Source organism: Prinia subflava, chromosome 30 (genome assembly GCF_021018805.1).
Source record: "Prinia subflava isolate CZ2003 ecotype Zambia chromosome 30, Cam_Psub_1.2, whole genome shotgun sequence".
Taxonomy (NCBI): domain Eukaryota; kingdom Metazoa; phylum Chordata; class Aves; order Passeriformes; family Cisticolidae; genus Prinia; species Prinia subflava.
The window spans coordinates 363187-384462 of record NC_086276.1 but is presented as its reverse complement, the minus strand read 5'-3'; the positions used below and the strand labels follow the sequence as shown (position 1 = coordinate 384462).

The window sequence follows — 21276 nt, the reverse complement described above, 5'->3', positions numbered from 1 at the left end:
GGGCAGGCACTGGGAGAGGTAGGATGGGGTGTCCAGGGAATCCTGTGCCCAGCAAAGGGGGTGCCAGGGCTCCTTGGGGTGAGGAAAGGAGGGGCTGCGGGCTGGGAAATGCAGGAATGGGGGGCCCAGGGGTCCCAGGGTCAAGGAAAAGGGTGGATCTGATGGCTGGGAAAGGGTGGGGTGGCCAGGAAAAGGTTGAGTTGGTGCCGGATAAGGGGGTGCAGGGGGGTCTCAGTGCTGGGCAAAGGGGTGAAAGGGTGTCTCAGTTCTCAGGAATGGGGGGCAGGGGAATCTCAGGGTCAAGGAAATGGGGGTAAAAGACTGGGAGAGGTAGAAGGGAGTTCCAGGGGGTCCTTGAGCCCAGGAAAGGGGAGTCCAGGTTTTCCCAAAACAGGAGGATCACAGGCTGGGGAAACCCGGATATTCGGGAAGAGGGACTTCAAGGGTCTCTGGTTTTGCAGAAAGATGTGGCTGGCGGCTGGGAAAGGCAGGAATGGGGGTCCAAGGCGTTCCAGGGCATCCCAGGGTCAAGCACACGGGAAGTCTGGAGGCTGGGAGACATGGGATGACCGGGAAAAGGGGAGCAGGGGTCCTGATGTCCAGAAATAGGGGATTCAGGGGGGTCCCTGTGCAGGATAAGGGGAGCAGGGGGGTCCCGGTCCCGTTCGGGTCCCGCTGCCAGAAGTCCCACTTCCCCCTCGCTGCCCCCACGAGAGCACCCAGCCCCAGCGCTGGAGCCATCGCGCTGCTCCTACTCATTCCCAGTATGATCCCAGTATGATCCCAGTCACTCCCAGTGATCCCACTCCTGCCATTCCCCCAACCCTCTCTGCCTTCCCACCTGGCCGGCTCCATTCCCGCTCCTCCGGAGGGCTCCGACGGGTCCGGGGAACGGGGGAGGAGGAGGAGGGAGGGAGGAAGAGGCGGAGCGGCAGGAGGGAGCGGGAGGAGACAACGAAGCGCAGGAACCGCGCGGCTCCAGCGCTCCCTGAACTCGCAGCCCCCCCGGACCGCCCCCCATCCCGCAGGTGCCCGGGGAGGGGGAGCTCGCCCCAAATATCCCGGGGGGGTCCTGGGTTTGGGGTTTTTTTTTTGGGGGGGATGTTTTGGAGCTTGCAGGGCTCCAAAGCCGAGGTGCAGATGCCCCTCGGGCGGACACTGAGGGGTCACGGGCGGTGTTTTTGGGAGATCCCGGTGGCAGAGCCCCGTTGGGGGTCGGGGGGATGCGGGTCCCCCCGCGGTGGGGGTTGGGGTTGGGCTTCCCGGGCCGGGCCCTCCGAGCTCTGCCGTGGCCACGTGGGGAGCGCGCGGGCATTTTTGGGGATCTATTTGGGTTTTAGGGCGTTCTGGCCGTCCCTAAAGGGGACTGGGGGGGGGGGGGGGAGGGGCTGTAGGGGCTCTCTCGGGGTCTGGGGGTTCTACAGAGGGTCCAGGGGTCCATAAAGTGTGTCCGGTCATCTCTAAATGGGGTCTGGGGGTTTCTATAGGGGATTTGGGAGGTCTGCGTGGCCTTTTGGCTGGTTGGGGGGTCTATAGTGGTCTGCGGGAGCCTGTAGCGGGTTTTGGGCGGTCTGTGGGTGTCTGTGGATCCCTGGGAGGGGGCTGGGTGGTCTGGTGGGGTCTGGGGTTCACTAAAGGGGGTCTGAGGGGTCTATGGGGGTTCTATATATGGCCGAGAGGGGCCTGGGGTCCCTATAGGAGATTTGAGTAGGGTCTGGGGCTCCTTGTAGGGGATCTGAAGGTCTCAATAGGGGATTTTGGAAGGTCCTTAGAGGATCTGGGGGTTCCTGTAGGGGATTGGGGTGGTGCCTGCAGGGTCTATAGGAGCTCTGGGCGTTTCTGTGGGGGATTTGGGGGGTCTGTGGGGGTCTGTAGGGGCTCTGTAGGGGGCTGGGGCAGCCTATAGAGGGTCCAGGGGTGTCTGGGGGGTCTCGGGATCTCTATAGGGGAATTTTGGGGTACTTGAAGGGAATGGGAATTTTGGGCTCTGTACAGGGAATTCTTGGGGTTCAATTGGGGCAATTTTTGATTTTCTGTTGGGAAATTGTTTTAATTTTGGAGCCTCTTTTTGCAGTTTTTGGGTCCAAACGCAGGAATTTGAGGTATTTTGGGTCCAAACGTGGGAATTTTTGGATCTCAAGAGGGTATTTTTGGGAGTTTTGCAGTCCCCAGAGGAAATTTTGGGTCCAAACTTTGAAATTTGGGGTCCCCAGAGGGATTTTTTGGGAAATTTGGGATCAAACTTGGGAACTGTGGGCTCTCTAGAGAGGATTTTGAGGGAATTTTGGGTTCAAGCATGGGAATTTGGGGAATTTTTTTCCCCAGATTTCCTCAAGTTCTTGGTGATCAGCAGGGCTGGAACCGGCAAGTCCTGCCTGCTGCACCCCTTCATTGAAAGCAAGTGTAGGAAATTCTGGAAATTTTCAGGGAATTTGGGAATTCTGGGGGAGTCGGGGGGATTTTGGTATTTTCTGGGGATTTTTTAAGTGTTTTTAGGAAATTTTGGTGTTTTGGTTGGTTGTGGTGTTTTTGTTTGTTTTGGGGGTTTTTTTTGCATTTTTAGGGTGTTTTCTTCAGGTATTTGGGGGCTATGGGGAATATTTTGGGAATTCTGAAGAGTTTGGGAGTCTTAGAGAGTTTTTAAGAATTTTAGGGGATTTTGGGGGGAATTTTTAATATATTTCTGGGCATTTTAAGGGTTTGGTTGTTTTTCTTTTTTTTAATTTTCTGGCTGGTTTTTGTTGGTGTTTGGGGGATTTTTTTTGTAAATTCTTGGGAATTTGAGAAATTCAGGGTAGTCTGGGAAATTTTGGGAATATTACTGGAAATTTTGGAAGCATTTTCAGGTTTATTTTTCTTTTCAGAGCCATTTTGAGGGTTTTTTCAGTTCTTGTTTTGTAGCATTTTTCTTTTCAATGCAGTTTTGGGGGGATTTTTTTTAATTTTTGGGAATTCTGTGTCCCTCCGGGCTCTCCCCAATCCTGCAGCATCTTGGGGCATTTTCTGTCACTTTTTGGGTATTTTTGGACTCTTTAGGGGCATTTTCGGTGACTTTTGAGCCATTTTTGCCAGTTCCAGTCCAAGTCCCAGTCTCGGTCTCAGCATGGTCCCGGTTCCAGTGCCGGTACCGGTGCCGCTCTTGGTCCCGCAGTGCTCCCAGTGCCAGTCTCAGTCTCAGTCCCAGTCCCTGGGCGGTGCCAGTCTCGGTGCTGGTTCCGGTGCTGGTCTTGGTCTCAGTCTTGGTCCCAGTCCCAGAGATTTTAGGTCAGTTTGGGTGATTTTAGGCCAAACTGGACAAGGTTAGAGTGGCTTTTCTTTGGCATCTTTGCCAAAGAGTGGCATCTTTGAATGCTTTTAGGCCAAATCTGGTGGGTTTTAGGGTGGATTTTAGATCCCTTTGGATGATTTTAGGTCATTTGGGTGATTGTAGGCCAAACTGGGCAGGTTTAGGCTAGGTTTTTGAGCCTTTTAGTTTGGATTTTATGCCCCTTTGTCTGATTTTAGGCCAAATCTGGTGGGGTTTAGTCCCATTTGAGTGATTTTAAGATAAGCTGGGCTGTTTCAAGGTGCATTTTAGATCCTTTTGGATGATTTGAGGCCCATTTAGGTGGGGTTTAGCATGGTTTGGGTGAATTTAGGGCAAATCTGTTGGGTTTTAGGGGGGGCTTTAGGTCCCTTTAGGTGATTTAAGGCCGAACCAGGTACTTTTATGATTTTACACCGTATTGGGAGACTTAAGTGTGATTAGAGGCCATTTTGTGTGGGTTTTAAACCAGTTTGTGCAATTTTAGGCTCCTTTCGTTGGATTTTATACCCCTATAGAGGTTTTTAACCCCATTTATCTGGTTTAAGGCCAAACCATGTGGATTTAGGGTGGATTTTATTGCCATTAGGGTGATTTTATGCCACAGTGAGGGGATTTTAGGCCTCTTTGGGTGATTTCAGGCCAAACCGGATCAGTGTCAGAGTGGATATTAGACCTCTTAGGAAAATTTTAGGTCCCTTTGATTGATTTGAAGCCTAACCGAGCCCTTTGAGGACCGGTGACCATTTCGCCCCGCCCCTTTCCCCTCACAGTTCCCGCCCTTTCCCTGACCCCGCCCCCACAGTTCGGGGTTGGGAACGGGGGAGGAGGAGGAGGGAGGGAGGAAGAGGCGGAGCGGCAGCAGGGAGCAGGAGGAGAAGGGCAGAGGAGGCAGAGGCGGCTCCAGCGCTCCCTGAACTCGCAGCACACCTGAGGAGCTGGTGTGCGCCCATCCCGCAGGTGCCTGTTGAGGGGAAGCTCGCCCCAAATATCGCAAGGGCGTCCCTGGGTTTTGGAGTTTTTGGGGGGGGGGATGTTTGGAGCTTGCAGGGCTCCGAATCCGAGCCACAGATGTCCCTTGGGACAACATTTCGGATTCCCGGGAGGTGTTTTTGGGGCGTCCCGGTGGCGGCAGAGCCCCGTTGGGGGTCGGGGGGATGCGGGTCCCCCCGCGGTGGGGGTTGGGCTTCCCGGGCCGGGCCCTGAGAGCTCTGCCGGGGCCACGTGGGGAGCGCGCGGGAGCGGCGGGGCCGGGGGACACCGGGTTTGGGGAGCCCCGGGAGAGCCGCAGCTTCACTGAGCGGGATCCCAAAGAAAGAAGAGCCCCAGGACTGCAAAGTGGGGACCCCGAGAGGGAGGGAACCCCTGGGATTGCCGGACCCGGCTGGGGCTGGAGGGGCGGGATGGGCGGGAAAGGAGTTTGGGGTTGCCGGTGCTGGAAGTGGCTGCTCCCAGTATGAGCCCAGTTCCCCACCCTGTGCGGTTCCAGCTTCCTCAGCACTCCCAGTATGAGCCCAGTCACTGCCAGTATCCGTAACTGGGGAGACAGAAGAGGGGGGAGCTTTTCAGGTTCCTGGGACTTCCAGAAGCCTGGGGAGGGCAGGGACCGAGCAGAGGGAGGATCTCTTTCCCCTTCCCTGTGGCACGGAGGCAAATCCCATCCTCTCCTTGTCCTTCCTCCCCCAGACAAGGAGCTGAGCATGGAGAGCAGGGAGGACAAATCCCCGCAGCAGAACCTCGTGGGAGAGGCCGTTTTGAGCGGCTCCACAGCCCAGGAATGCAATAAGGAGGAAAAGCCCAGGAGATCCCTCAGGAGGAGGGACTACAAACGCAGATCAGGGGGATGTGAGGAAGAAAGACCCACCCTGTGCCAGGAAGGTGGCCGGAGATTGAGCCAGACCTCAGAGCTTTTGGTCCCTGAGCAGCTTCCTGATGGGGAGAAGCCCCACAAGTGCTCGGGATGTGGGAAGAGCTTCAGCCAGAGGTCCAACCTGATCAGGCACCAGAGGATCCACACTGGGGAGAGAACCTATGAGTGTGGGGAATGTGGGAAGAACTTCAGCCGGAGCTCCCACCTTGTCCGTCACCAGAGGATCCACACAAGAGGGGGGCCCCACAAGTGTGATCAATGCAGGAAGAGGTTCCAGACCAGCTCCAGTCTCCTTGTGCACCAGCGTATTCACACGGAGGAGAGGCCCTTCCGCTGCCCTGACTGCGGGAAGGGCTTCAAGGAGAACTCCACCCTCAAGAGTCACCGGCGCACCCACACCGGGGAGAGGCCCTACGAGTGTGAGGAGTGTGAGAAGAGCTTCACCAAGAGATCCCACCTGATCCGCCACCAGAGGATCCACACTGGGGAACGGCCCTACGAGTGTGGTGAATGTGGGATGAGCTTTCAGAACAAGTCCAGCTTGATCTGCCACCAGAGGATGCATACTGGGGTCAGGCCCCATGAGTGTGGGGAATGTGGGAAGAGCTTCACCACGAGCTCCCACCTGATCTGCCACCAGAGGATTCACACCGGGGAACGGCCCTACAAGTGTGGGGAATGTGGGAAAAGCTTCAAGTCGAGCTCCCAGCTAATGCGCCACCAATTGATCCACACAGGGGAGAGGCCCTACGAGTGTGATAAATGCAGGAAGAAGTTTCCCACCAGCTGCAATCTCCTCCTGCACCAGCACACGCACACAGATGAGAGGCCCTTTCGCTGCTCCGACTGTGGGAAGGGCTTCCAGTTCAACTCCAACCTCCTCAGGCATCGGCGCATCCACACCGGGGAGAGACCCCACAAGTGTGGGGAATGTGGGATGAGCTTCAGCCAGAGCTCCAACCTGATCCGCCACAAGATGATCCACACTGGGGAACGACCCTAGGGGTGTGGGGAATGTGGGAAGAGCTTCAGCCTGAGATCCAGCCTGATGCTGCACCAGGTCACCCACACTGGGGAAAGGCCGTACAAGTGTGAGCAATGTGGGAAGGGGTTCAGTTGCCGTTCCCACCTTGACATCCATCAGAGGATCCATACCAAGGAGAGGCCCTACGAGTGTGATAAATGCAAGAAGAGGTTTCAGCTCAGCTCCAGTCTCCTCCTGCACCAGCGCACGCAAAAAGAGGAGAGGCCCTTCCGCTGCCCCGACTGCAGGAAGGGCTTCAAGCAGAACGCACACCTCACGAATCACCGGCACATCCACACTGGAGAGAGGCCCCATGAGTGTCCCCAGGGTGGGAAGAGCTTCTCACAGAGCTCCTCCTTGACCCAACACCAATGGAGGCACCGGTAAGGGCAGCCTTGTGAGTGCCCCCAGTGCAGGAACAGCTTCGTGCACTGCTCCAGCACCATCCCCCACTGCAGGACCCATCTTGGACAGAGTCCTGGTGACCCACATTCCCTGTGATCCATGTTGGGAAGACACCTGGCCGGTTATTCTTTAGTTTTTGCCTTCATATTTTTTCTCCTCTCCATCTCTTTGCGCACCAGAAGCCAAAAGGGATGTGTCTGTCACCTCAATCCACTCCAGTCCAACGGAGAACAAGTCAATTTTAACCCAAAAGGGCTCAATCCTACCTCAAAATGGCTTGTTCCCACCTGGAGAAAAACTCAATCCCATGGCACATTTCCTCGATTCCACAGCTGCCAGGGTGAGATTGTGAGAGCTATGACTGTGATTCGTGTCAGAGAAAATACAGATATAATGATGAGATTGTACCGTGGGAATAAACATGATGAATTCTGAGGAACTGCCGCATAAAACTGAGAGGTGTCGCGATCCATTTAACCGTCACGATGGTTCATTTTGACTTCAAAGTGCAAAAAGAGGCAAAGAGAACTCAGCCTAACCAAAAATGAATGTATCTTTTATTAATACACACAATGTGCAATAGAGGAAAAAGGAAAGAGAGAGAGAGAAGAGAAAAGGAGAGAAGAAGAGAGGGTTACAGCTACCAACGACAGACGTGAGTCCTCGTGACGCTGAACCAATAGACCGCCTTCGCGGTCCTTGTGGCGTGCACCAATAGATCCGTCCTGTCCATTGGGGAGATCTCAAAAGGGTCTTTTTTGGGGGAGCTTGTTTGGTCTTTTTCAAACCTCATGAACGGTGCAGTCTTCTGGCACAGTGAGGGCACGGGGCAGGCTGGGCTTGGCAGTGGGTACAGCACAGTTAGTTCGGAGCAAATGCAGCCCAGGTGCCCATGACGGGTCCATTGTTCTTCCCCTGGAGCAGTGAACACACCTGCAGGACTCTGGCAGGTTTCCACCTCAGCCCGTGCCAGGCCAGGAGAGCTGGGTCTGGGCTCTGTATTGTCTCAGCCCCCTTTCTCCCCCTGTTCTTGTGCGGCAGTCGGGAGGCAAACGAAGGGTTTTTGGGCCGACCCTCACAGAGGGGAAACGAACGGAATATGGTGAACAATAGACAGGCAAATTGAGCAAACATGTAAACTGCTTATAGAGGCAAAATTGGGTGAGAACCTAAAGATCAGCAAAATGAATGAGGAAGAGCAACAACCACCACAGAGAGCTGAAAGACCACCAAGAGAGAGCCTATGCAGCATAGCAGGACAACAGGCACCACAAGGGGAAATGGGGGGGTGAGGAAGCTACTGAGAACATCTGAGAAATGTTTATGCATCTGTATGAAGGTATGGAATAAATATTTGCAGAACTGACAGTTGGGGTGTGTGATGGAGGAGCGCAGACTCCCCGCGCACCCAGCGCTGCTTGCTCGCATTTTATGGAACGTAATTTGATAAATAACTAAAAATTTTAATAAAAGATTGGAGTGTGGATTTTCATTTCTAACAAGATGGGGTTGGAAGGAGATCAAGAGAAATGGGATCCAAATTTGGAGCGGTGGGATCGGGATTGTGTGGGGCTGGGTGGTTGGGATGTGTTTGATAGTAAATTAGACTTCGAGAGTTCTTCATTCCTGTCCCATTCATTTTCAGTGTCAGTTCTGTTCTCACAGTGCCACCTTCTCAGCTGATTGTGTTGGTGTCCTCCTTTCTCTCCTGCCTCTCTCTGCCTGCTCTCTTTGTCTCTCAGTGTCTCCCTTGAGCCAGGGCAGCTCCCAGCAAAGACCCTGCGCTGACTGAATTCCCAATGCAGGGGCTACAACCAGCATGGGTGAAGTTCTGGGGGCTGGCAGGGAAATGTCCCTGGAGGATCTTGCTGCCCTTGACTTTCGGCCCCTTCTTCAGAGCTTTGCCTTCAAGGGCAGGAAGATCTTTTCCTTGCTGGGAACTGGAATTCCAGAGCCTGGAGTGTGTGCCATGCAGGAGCATCCAGACTGGGATCCTGTGGGCTGGGCTCACATGGACTGGGATCCTCCTGCATGCTGGGACTGCACAGAGCGGGATCATCTGGATCAGGAGCATCCAGACTGGGATGATGGGACTGGGACCTTGTAGGGCTGGGATTGTCTGGGTTGGGATCACATGGACTGGGATTGCACAGACTAGGATCACATGGGCTGGGATTTCACAGGCTGGCACCATCTAGTTCAGAACCATACAGACTGGGAACATACGGACCGGGATGGCTTCACTGGAACGATGCAAACCAAGGCAGTCCTGGCTGGCCCAGGGCTCCCTCCCAGTCCCTCTCTCCCTGAGAGCCCCTCTGAGTCCTGAACGGGGCATGGAGTTCACTCCATGCCTGGAGTGAACGCAGTGTTCCTGGTGCCAGTTCCAGCCTCGTTCTCAGTCTTGGTCGTAGAGCGGTGCCAGTCTTGGTGCTGGTGCCATTTCCGGTTTCAGTTCTGGTCTCAGTCTGTGTCTCCATCTTGGTCTGGGTCTGGGTCTGCGTCTCGATCTGAGTTTCACTCTCTCACCCTCACTCTCACTCTCAGAGTCATTCCACTCCCGGTGCCGCTCTTGGTCCCGGAGTGCTCCCAGTGCCGATCTCAGTCTCCATCCCAGTCCTGCAGCAGTGCCATGCTCGGTGCTGGTTCCGGTGCTGGTCTTGGTCCCAGTTCCAGTTCTGGTTCTGGTTTCAGTCCTGCTCTCGGTCTCAGTCCCAGTGCCTCTGCAGTGCCAGTCTGGGTTCTGTGTCAGTCTCAGTCTTGGCGCTGGTGCCGGTTCTGGTGCTGATCTTGGTCTCAGTCCTGGTCCTGCAGACTTTAGACCCATTTGGGTGATTTTAGGCCAAACTGGACAGGTTCAGGGTGAATTTTACAACCCTTTGGATGATTTTAGGCCCATTTGGATGGGGTTGTGCCCCGTTTGAGTGTTTTTATGCCCCGGCAAGTATTTAGGGTAAGTTTTCTGGCAGTTTAGGAGATTTGAAAATGATTTCCTGCCATTTTGTGAGGGTTTTGAAGCAGTTTGGGCAATTTTTGGCCCCTTTGGTTGATTTTAACCCCATTTGTTTAATACTAACCTGAACCATGGGGATTTAGGGTGGATTTTAAGCCCCTTGGGGTGATTTTATGCACATCCTTGTGAGGATTTTTGGCCTCTTTGGGTGATTTGAAGCCAAATGTGAGCCATTTTAGGGTGGATTTTAGGCCCTTTTGGACAATTTTCGGCCCCTTTGAGTGATTTTAGGCTAAACCGGGCCCTTTTAGGACTGTGACTCCCGCTGGCCACGCTCCTTTCCCCTCACAGTTCCCGCCCTTTCTCTGACCCCGCCTCATTTCATTCCTTCCCTGCCCTTTCTTTGGCCGCGCCTCTCTTTTCCCTTGAGTCACGCCCATCTGCTGGCGCGGTCTCTCCAGCGCATGCGCACATTACCCGCCAGCGTCTCCTCAGCTCGTCGCCATCTTTGCTCCCGGTCCGCCGACCCGGCTCCAGCGTGTCCGAGACCTACGGTGGGGCAATGGGGGATTTATAGGGGGTCTATAGGGGTCGGGGGGAGATGGGGGTCTCCTTAGGGAATTTATTGGGGGGGCTCTATAGGGGATTTAGGGCGGTCTGGGCGTCCCTCAGTGGGTTTTGGGGGGGCTGTAGGGGCTCTATGGGGGCTCTATAGGGGTCTGGGGGCTCTGTAGAGTGTCCGGAGGGGTCCCTAAAGGGTGCCTGAGGGGTCCTTAAATGGGGTCTGGGGATCTCTCTAGAGGATTTGGGGGAATCTGGGTGGCCTTTTCGGGGCTTGGGTGGGTCTATAGGGAATCTATAGGGGTCTGAGAGAGCCTATAGCGGGTCCAGGAAGATCTGGGGGTGTCTGTGGGTCTCTATGGGGAATTTGGGGGATCTGGGGGTATCTAAAGGGAGTCTGAGGGGGCTATAGGGGATCTATGGTGGATCTGTAGAGGGTCCGGGGGGGCTGGGCGTCCCTATAGGGGATATGGGGGTCTCTATAAGGTATTTTGGGGGGGTCTGGGGGAGTCTGTAGGGAAGCTGGGGGTCTCTATAGGGGATTTGGGGGGGTCTAAGGGGGTCTATAGGGGTCTGGGGGGGTCTGTAGGGGATTTGGGTGGGTCTGGGGGTTTCAGTAGGCGCTCTGGGGATCTCTATAGGGCATTTGGGGTGGCCGGGCAGGTCCATAGGGGATTTGGGGCTCCCTATAGAGTATTTGGGGGGGTCTGTGGGTGTCAATAAGGGGCCTTTGGGGTGTCTATGGGGGCTCTGGGGGTCTCTATGGGGGATCTGGGGGTCTCTATGAGGCATTTGGGGGGGCTGGGGGGTCTATAGGGGCTCTATGGGGGATCTGGGGGTGTCTATAGGGGGTCAGGGGTATCTTTGGGGGATCTGGGTGTCTCCATGGTGGATTTCAGGGGGTCCGAGGGTCTCTATAGGGCATGTGGGGGTTTCCAGAGGGGATTTGGGGAGGCTCTGGAGGTCTCTATAGGGGATCTGGGAATCTCTGTGGAGGATTTGGGGGTCTCTATTGGGGCTTTGGGGGCCTCTATGGGGGACTTAGGGGGGTTTTGGCAGGGTCTATAGGGGCTCTATAGGGGTCTGGGTGAGCCTTAAGAGGGTCCAGGGTTGTCTGGGGGGTCTCAGGATCACTGTTGGGGAATTTGGGATCCCAAAAGGGATTTTTGGGGGAATTTTGGACTCTCTAGAAGGAATTTGGAGGGAATTTTGGGTCCAAACTTTGGAATTTGGGGTCATCAAAGTGAAAATTTGGGTCCAAATTTGAGATTTTGGGGACCCCAAAGGAAATTTTTTGGAATTTTGGGTCCAAACATGGGAATTTTGGGCTTTTTTTTCCCCGATTTCCTCTTCAAGTTCTTGGTGATCGGCAGCACCGACAAGTCCTGCCTTCTGCACCCCTTCATCGAGAGCAAGTGTAGGAATTTTTGGGAATTTTGGGGGAATTTGGGAATTCTGGGGAGTTGGGAGATTTTTGTGGAGTTTTGGGGGATTTGGGAGGGGATATGTTTTTATATTTCTGGGCATTTTAAGGATTTGAGGGTTTTGGTGTTTGGGGTTTTTTTTTGTTTTTTTTGTTTTTTTAATATTCTGGTTGGTTTTTGTTGGTGTTTGGGGGAATTTTTCGAGAATTTTTGGGAATTCTGGAAATTATGGGTAGTCTGGGAAAATTTACTGGAATTTTTGGAGGCATTTTCAGGATCTTTTTCTTTTTTGAGACATTTTGCAGTTTTTTTCAGAATTTTTTATTTAGAATTTTGCTTTTTAATGACATTTTTGTGGGATTTTTACGATTTTTCGGTAATTCTGTGTCCCTCTGGGCTCTCTCCGATCCGATGGCATTTTGGGGCATTTTCTGTCACTTTAGGGTCATTTTTCATCACTTCTGGGCCATTTTAGGCCACTTTTGTGGCGTTTTCTGTCATACTGGGTAATTTGGGGGATCTTTCTGCCATTTTAGGGACATTTGGGGCAATTTTTGGTCACTTTTTGGGTCATTTTGAGCCAATTTTTTAATTTTGGGGGAATTTCTTGTCAGTTTTCAGTCATTTTTGGGCGATTTTGCTGCCATTTTCTGTCACTTTTCGTGTATTTTTGGACTCTTTAGGGGCATTTTTGGTGATTTTTGAGCTATTTTTGCCAGTTCCAGTTTCAGTCCCAGTCTCCATCTTGGTCTCAGCGCAGTCCCAGTCCCAGTGCCGGTACCGGTGCCGCTCTTGGTCCCGCAGTGCTCCCAGTGCCAGTCTCAGTCCCAGTCCCTGGGCGGTGCCAGTCTCGGTGCTGGTTCCGGTGCCGGTCTTGGTCTCAGTCTTGGTCCCAGTGCCAGTTCTGGTGCCGGTTACGGTCTCGGTCCTAGTCCTGGTGCCAGTGCAGTGCCGGTCTCTGTTGTGGTGTCGGTGCTGGTCCCAGTCTTGGTCTCGGTGCCGGTCCCAGAGCGGCGCCGCTCTCAGTGCCAGTCTCAGATCCGGTGTCGGTCTCAGTCTTGGTGCTGGTGCCGGTTCTGGTGCTGATCGTGGTCTCGGTCTCAGTCCCGGTCCCAGAGATTTTAGGCCAGTTTGGGTGATTTTAGGCCAAACTGCACAGGGTTAGGGTGGATTTTAGGCACCTTAGGATGATTTTAGACCAAATCTGGTGGGGTTTAGTCCCATTGGGGTGATTATTGGATAACCTGGGTTTCAAGGTGGATTTTAGATCCTTTTGGATGATTTGAGGCCCATTTGAGTGGGGTTTAGAACTGTTTGGGTGATTTTAGCTCAAATCTTTTGGGTTTTAGGGTGGACTTTAGGTCCCTTTAGGTGATTTTAAGCCAAACCAGCAGTTTTAGTGTTGATTTTACACCGATTTGTGAGATTTAAGAGTGATTTGAGGCCATTTTGAGTGGGTTTTAAACCAGTTTAGTCAATTTTAGGCTCCTTTGCTTGGAATTTTATACGCCTTTGGCTGATTTTAACCCCATTTGTATGATATCAGGCCAAACCGTGTAGATTTAGGGTGGATTTTAGGCCCCTTTCCGTGATTTTATGTCACTTTATAGAGATTTTTGGCATCTTTGGGTGATCTGAGGCCAAACCTCATAGGATTCAGGGTGGATTTCAGGCCCCTTTGGAGAATTTTAAGCCCATTTTGGGTGATTTTAGGCCAAAGTGAGCTCTTTTAGGACCGCGTGTGCCCTGGGCCCTGCCCCTTTTCCCTCACAGTTCCCGCCCTTTCTCTGGCCCCGCCTCTTTTCAGTCCTTCCCTGCCCTTTCATTGGTCAGGCCTCTCTCCCTCCAGGTCCCGCCCATCTGCTGGCGCGCTCCCTGCTGCGCATGCGCAGGTTGCCGGGATGTCACTTTTGGGGTTTCTGACATCATTTTTGGGGTCCCTCGTGCCCCTTCTGGGTCTCATGTTGATTTTGACGGCTTCTGGTGCCACATTTTGGGTCTCTGATGTCTATTTTGGGGTGTCTGATGGCATTTTTGGGGTCTCATGTTGATTTTGGTGGTTCTGATTCCACTTTTGCCTATCTGCTGCCACTTAGGGGTCTCTGAGACCATTTTTGGGGTCTTCTGTTGACTTTGGTGGCTCTGATACACCGAAGTCCCAGTGGACACGGTGACAATGTCCCTGTCTTGGACGGGTGACAGGAGCGAGTTCCTGCTGCAGGCCAAGGACGAGGTGCAACTTTGAGAGGGTCTTTCTAGGGTTTTGGGGGGGTCTTGTGGTGATTTAGGGGGGGTCTCCTGGTGGTTTTCGGAGGTTTGATGGTGGTTTCAGGTGTTTGATGTAGGTGTCGGGGTTCTCATGGTGATTTGGGGGGTCTCGTAGCAATTTTGAGTGGTCTCGTGGTGGTTTTGGGGTTTTTGATGATGGTTTGGCTGGGGTCTCAAGGTTTTAGGGTGTCTCGTGGTAGTTTGGGGATTTGGAGTTTGTTATTTGGGGTTTTGTTAGATGGTGGTTTTAGGGGTCTGATGAGGATTTTAGGGGTCCTATAGGGGTTTTGTGGGGTCTTTGTAGGGTTTGGGGTGTCTGATGGTGGTTTGGGGGTGGTGTTTGATGGTGGTTTTGGGGTGTTTGATGGTGGTTTTGGGGTTTTTGGGGTGTCTGATGGTGGTTTTGGGGAGTCTGATAGTGGTTTTGGTGGTTCTGATCTCATGTTGATTTTCATGGGTCTGATGCCAATTTTGGGGTCCCAAACCCCATTTTTGGTGTCCCTCATCCTGTTTTCAGTGTCTCTGAATCATTTTTGGGTCTCTAAATTAATTTTCAGTGTCCCTGAGCCCATTTTGGTGTCCTTAACCCCATTGTTGGGGTCTCGTGTTGATTTTGATGGATCTGATGCCACTTTTGGTAGATCTGACACATTTTTAGGGTTCTCTGACCCCATTTTGGGGACGTCATGTTGGTTTTGAAGGATTTGATGATGGATTTGGGTGGTCTCATGTTGATTTTGGTGGATCTGACATAATTTTTGGGGTCTCTAACCCCATTTTGGGGCGTCAGACCCCATTTTCTGTGTCTCTAACCCCATTTTCAGGACCCCTAACCCCATTTTCGGGGTGTCTGATCCCATTTTCGGGGTGTCTGACCCCATTTATGGCATTTAGGAGGACCTTCAGGGCTGGCTGTGGGCACTGGTGGCCAGCACGCAGGAACACGCCGAGCTGGTCCGGTGGCACCAGGGCCTCCTCACCACCTCCTCCACCGATGAGGGGCTCCCCCGCCACTACCCCGACTGGCCCTGGTGGAAGTGATGCCCCAGAATCTCAACTTTGCGGTCTTGGCCTCTCCAAAACCCGAATTTTGGGGTCCTGAGCCCCCCAAATCCCGAGTTTGGGGTCCAGACTTCCACAAACCCTAACTTTGGGGTCCTGCCCCAAGCCCGCCAAACCCTGGTTTTGAGTCCCAAGGCCTGGTTTTGGGGTGCTGACCCCCCCCCAAACATAATTTTTGGGGTTCCAGACCATGCTAAACCCCGAGTGTAGGGTCTTGGGATCCCCAAAGTTCTAATTTTGGGGTCCTGGCCCCCCACAAATCCCGGTTTTGGGGTCCTGGCTCCCACCGAGCTCAAATTTTGGGGTCCCGGCCCCACCTTTCCCCCAGCACAAGCCATAGAGAGCTGGGGGGCCCCAGCGCCACCGTTGTACAAATGTAATAAAGGACCTGCTGCACCCCAAAACCGGCTTGGGGGGTTTGGGGGCATCCTGGGGAGATTTGGGGCCATCTTGGGGAGTTAGGAGTGACTTGGAGGGTTGTAGGACAAACTGGGTTTAGGAGAGACTGGGGAGGGGGTGATTAGGGGTGTGCAGGGAGGTTTGGGAGTGATTTGGGGGATTTAGGATCAAATGTGAAAGGTTTAGTGCCTAGGTCATTGTACGGGTATAAAGTCTCTAAAAGGTCTTACAACATCTTAATATCTAAATAGAGTAATTATTTATACAAAAGCACATATCTGAAGGCATAAGAGTTCTGAGAGCGGCCTTATTCTACAATCAATTATAAATCTAGGCAAACAAAGTCTAAACAAGACAATAACCAAAGCACAGAAATCTTAACACACACAACTCTAATGAAACAGCAAACAAAGCATAGAATTCCTAACAAGCAAAACTAGTGAGACTATAAGCAAGCATATGTCTAACATTACAGCCTCTAGGTAAATCAGCCTCCCATCTGACCCCAAGCAGGATTTTCCAACCGTGGGGTCACAATCACACAAAGGGAACACAAGATCACAGATCCCAGACAGGGGTCCCAGCCGTGGGGATCATAACAACAGAAAGGGGCCCCGAGATTCAAAAGCCACACAGAGTCCCCAATCACAGGGTCACGATGACAGTGAGGGATCCCGAACCGCACAGAGTTCCCGTCCGGGGGGTCGCAAGGACAAGGAGGAGTCCCAGGGGTCCCAAACCCTTGCAGTTCCCGGTTGCAAAGACAGGAAGGAGGTCCCAGGGTCCCGGACCCTCTCAGACTCCCCAGCAGCCCCGAACAGAGTTCCGGGGCAAACGCCGCAGGGGGAAAGGGAAGGGACGGGATTGCAGGGGCAAGGAAGGGTCCCTGGGGTCCCGCACCCTTGCAGAGGGAAGGGGCGGGACCTCAGGCTACAATAGATGGTACCTTTAGAATCCCATCTGGCTCCCTAGCAAGGCTCCTTCCTCAGGCTGCAGGAGGTGGAGGTTGGATCGATAGATTGGATTGATCAATCAACCAATTCCTCCGACTGACTGACTGACACAGAGGCTTTTTATCACAAATTGCAAAATGCATATTCATATTTTTTATCTACACACTAACCAATCTAGGTACAATTCTAAAGTTCGTAAAACTACAAAAATCAGCGTCAAAACCTATGCACAAAGCATATCTATTAATGTAAAACTCTATCTTACTAGCATAAGGTTCTACCTTGTTGTACATAAAACTCATACTAAAAATTAGAAACAGTACCCTACTCTATTTTTGTTATGTTGTACTCTATCACTAAGCCTGAAGCTGTGTCCTTCTACACTGAACTAGGACTTAGGGCATGTAAGACTTAAGGTTCAGGATTAGATTTCTACTTTATGTATTTAAAGCTTTTATATATTCTAATTTTTCTAAAGGTTTTAATTCTATCTCTGTACTTTTCACTCTCTGTGGAGGATCCATGAAAACATAGACTCCGACAGTTTAGGACTGACTGGATGGGTTTGGAGCGACTGGGGGAGTTTTGGACCCTCTGGGTGGGGTTTATGATCAACGACGATCATTCCGCTGCTTCTGGATCCAGGAAGTGCCCAGTACGAACCGGGCAGGTCCCTCCCAGTCCTTCCCAGTCACGCCAGGGGCGCGGCCAAAACTCTCTGGAGTGAGGGCAGAGGTCCTGGAGCAGTCCAGGTCCCAATCTTGGTCTTGGTGCCAGAGCGCTCCTGCTGCTGATTCCGGTGTCGATCTCAGTCCCCGAGCAGTGCTGGTCTCAGTTCTGATGTCAGTCTTGGGTTTGATGCTGGTGCCATTTCTGGAGCTGATCTCAGTCTTGGTTCTGGCCCCGGAGATCTTAGGCCCATTTGGATGACTTTAGGCTAGACTTGGTGGTTTTAGGGTGGATTTTAGGCCCCTGTGGGTGTTGTTAGGCCAAACCAGGCCCTTTAAGGGCCGTGCGTTGCTTTGGCCACGCCCCTTTCCCCTCACATTTCCCGCCCTTTCCTTGACTCCGCCCCCACAGTTCAGGGATGGGAACGGGGGAGGAGGAGGAGGGAGGGAGGAAGAGGCAGAACGGCAGCAGGGAGCAGGAGGAGAAGGGCAGAGGAGGCAGAGGCGGCTCCAGCGCTCCCTGAACTCGCAGCAGGTCCAGAAACATCACCTGGATCCCGCAGGTGCCCCGGGAGGGGGAGCTCACCCCAAATATCCCAGGGGGGTCCCTGGGTTTGGGGTTTTTTGGGGGGAATGATTGGATCTTGCAGGATTCCAAAGCCGAGGCGCAGATGCCTCTCAGAGGGACATCGGGGACTCCCGGGAGGTGTTTTTGGGGTGTCCCGGTGGCGGCAGAGCCCCGTTGGGGGTCGGGGGATGCGGGTCCCCCCGCGGTGGGGGTTGGGCTTCCCGGGCCGGGCCCTGAGAGCTCTGCCGGGGCCACGTGGGGAGCGCGCGGGAGCAGCAGGGCCGGGGGGACACCGGGTTTGGGGAGCCCCAGGAGAGCCACGGCTTCCCTGAGCGGGACCCTGGAGAGAGGAGAGCCCCAGATCCGCAGAGCGGGGACCCTGAGATGGGGGGGAACCCCTGGGATTGCAAGGACGCCGGCGCGGGTTCCTGGGGCTGGAGGAGTGGAATAGGTGGGAAAGGGGTTCGGGGGTGCTGGTGCTGGAAGTGGCTGTTCCCAGTATGAGCCCAGTTCCCCCCTGGTGTGGTTCCAGTTTTCTCAGCACTCCCAGTATGAGCCCAGTCACTCCCAGTTTCCCTAAGTGGGGAGACAGAAGAGGAGGGGTCTTTTTGGGTTCCTGGCACTCCCAGCAGCCTGGGGAGGGCAGGGACCGAGCAGAGGGGGGATCTCCTTTCCCTTCCCTCTGGCAGGAAGACAAATCCCATCCTCTCCTTGTCCTTCCTTCCCCAGACCAGGAGCTGAGCATGGAGAGCAGGGAGGACAAAGGCAGCCAGAGATGGAGCCAGAGTTCAGAGCTGGTGGTCCATGAGGAGCTTCCTGATGGGGAGAAGCCCCACAAGTGCTTTGGGTGTGAGAAGAGCTTCAGCTGGCGGTGCCACCTGCTCCGCCACCAGAGGATCCACACAGACGAACGGCCCTACGAGTGTGGGGAATGTGGGAAGAACTTCAGAAAGAGTTCCCAGCTGACTGCCCACCAGAGGATCCACACTGGGGAACGACCCTACGAGTGTGGGGAATGTGGGAAGAGGTTTCAGGACAGCTGTCACCTGATCCTGCACCGTCGCATCCACACTGGGGAGAGACCGCACAAGTGCGGGGAATGTGGGAAGAGCTTTAGCCAGCGCTCCCACCTGACGCATCACCAGAAGATCCACTCGGGGGAGAGACCCTACGAGTGTGAGGAATGTGGGAAGAGCTTCAGGCGGAGAAGTGACCTAAACTTCCACCAAAAGATCCACACTGGGGAGAGGCCCTACAAGTGTTCTGAGTGTGCGAAGGGGTTTCTGACCAGCACCAGGCTCCTCGTACATCAGCAGACACACACAGAGGAGAGGCCCTTCCACTGCCCCAAGTGCGGGAAGGGCTTCAAGCAGAACTGCACCCTCATCACCCACCAGCGCATCCACACTGGAGAGAGGCCCTACGAGTGTGATAAATGCAAGAAGACGTTTCAGAGGAGCTCCAGTCTCCTCCTGCACCAGCGCACACACACAGAGGAGAGGCCCTTCCGCTGCCCCGACTGTGGGAAGGGCTTCAAAGACAACTCCACCTTCAAGAATCACCGGCGCATCCACACTGGGGAGAAACCCCACAAGTGTGAGGAATGTGGGATGAGCTTCAGCCGGAGGGCACACCTGATCAGCCACCAGAGGACTCACACTGGGGAACGGCCCTACGAGTGTGCGGAGTGTGGGAAGAGCTTCAGCCAGAGAGCCAGCCTGATCCAGCACCAGAACATCCACGCTGGGGAAAGGCCCTATGTGTGTGGGGAATGTGGGAAGGGCTTCAGCCACTGTGCCAACCTGATTGTCCACCAAAAGATCCATACCGGGCAGAGGCCCTACGAGTGTTCCGAGTGTGGGAAGAGGTTTCCCACCAGCTCGTATCTCCTCCGGCACCAGCGGATTCACAGAGAGGAGAGGCCCTTCCGCTGCCCCGACTGTGGGAAGGGCTTCAAGGAGAACTCCACCCTCATCAGGCACCGACGCATCCACACCAGGGAAAGGCCCTACGAGTGTCCTCAGTGTGGGAAGAGCTTCTCACAGAGCTCAGCCTTGACCAGACACCAACAGAGGCACCGGTAAGGGAAGCCCTGCGAGTGCCCCCAGTGCAGGAAGAGCTTCGTGCGCTGCTCCAGCTCCATCCCCCACTGCAGGACCCGCATTGGGCAGAGCCCTGGTGACCCACATTCCCTGTGATCCTTGTTGGGAAGACATCTGGCCGGTTATTGTTTGATTTTAGCTTTTATTTTTTTCTTTTCTCCCACTCTTTGCACTCCAGAAGCCAAGAGGCATGGGTCTGTTATCTCAAAACCATTTTAGTCCCACGGAGAACAAGTCAATTTTAACCCAAAAAGGGCTCAATCCTTCCTCAAAATGGCTTGTTCTCACCTTGAGAAAAACTCAATCCCACGGCAGATTTCCTGGATTTCATGGGCGCCAGGGTGAGATTGTGAGAGCTATGACTGTGATTCGTGTCAGAGAACATACAGATATAAGGATGAGATTGTACCGTGGAAATAAACGCGATGAATTCTGAGGAACTGCCAGAAAGGACTGAGAGGTGTCACGATCCGTTTAACCGTCACGATGGTTCATTTTGACTTCAAAGTGCAAAAAGAGGCAAAGAGAACTCAGCCTAACCAAAAATGAATGTGTATTTTATTAATATGCACAATGTGCAATAGAGGAAAAAGGAAAGAGAGAAGAGAAAAGGAGAGAAGACAGGGTTACAGCTACCAACGGCAGACGTGAGTCCTCGTGACACTGAACCAATAGACTGCCTTCGCGGTCCTTGTGGCGTGCACCAATAGATCCGTCCTGTCCGTTGGGGAGATCTCAAAAAGGTCTTTTTTTGGGGGAGCTTGTTTAGTCTTTTTCAAACCTCATGAGCGGTGCAGTCTTCTGGCACAGTGAGGGCACAGGGCAGGCTGGGCTTGGCAGTGGGTACAGCACAGTTAGTTCGGAGCAAATGCAGCCCAGGTGCCCGTGACGGGTCCATTGTTCTTCCCCTGGAGCAGTGAACACACCTGCAGGACTCTGGCAGGTTTCCACCTCAGCCCGTGCCAGGCCAGGAGAGCTGGGTCTGGGCTCTGTATTGTCTCAGCCCCCTTTCTCCCCCTGTTCTTGTGCGGCAGTCGGGAGGCAAACGAAGGGTCTTTGGGCCGACCCTCACAGAAGGGAAACGGACGGAATATGGTGAACAATAGACAGGCAAATTGAGCGAAGACGTAAACTTATATAAACTTATTTACTTATAGAGGCAAAATTGGGTGAGAACCTAAAGATCAGCAAAATGAATGAGGAAGAGCAACGACCATCAGAGAGAGCTGAAAGACCACCAAGAGAGAGCCTATGCAGCATAGCAGGACAACAGGCACCACAACGAGAAATGAGGGGTGAGGAGGCTACTGAGAACATCTGAGAAATGTTTATGCATCTGTATGAAGGGATGGAATAAATATTTGCAGAACTGACAGTTGGGGTGTGTGATGGAGGAGCGCAGACTCCCCGCGCACCCAGCGCTGCTTGCTCGCATTTTATGGAACGTAATTTGATAAATAACTAAAAATTTTAATAAAAGATTGGAGTGTGGATTTTCATTTCTAACAAGATGGGGTTGGAAGGAGATCAAGAGAAATGGGATCCAAATTTGGAGCGGTGGGATCGGGATTGTGTGGGGCTGGGTGGTTGGGATGTGTTTGATAGTAAATCAAACTTTGAGAGTTCTTCATTCCTGTCCCATTCATTTTCAGTGTCAGTTCTGTTCTCACAGTGCCACCTTCTCAGCTGATTGTGTTGGTGTCCTCCTTTCTCTC

At 53.3% G+C, this 21276-nt stretch overlaps 1 protein-coding gene and 1 pseudogene across 2 annotated transcripts in view; one reads left to right on the top strand and one right to left on the bottom strand.

Annotated features, from left to right (window-relative positions):
- Nucleotides 1-21276, bottom strand: part of LOC134562705 (zinc finger protein 239-like) — a 281290-nt gene that overhangs the window by 224241 nt on the left and 35773 nt on the right. The gene's annotated exons all lie outside the window — the stretch shown is intronic.
- On the top strand, nucleotides 1972-21042 carry LOC134562734 (zinc finger protein 271-like; annotated as a pseudogene).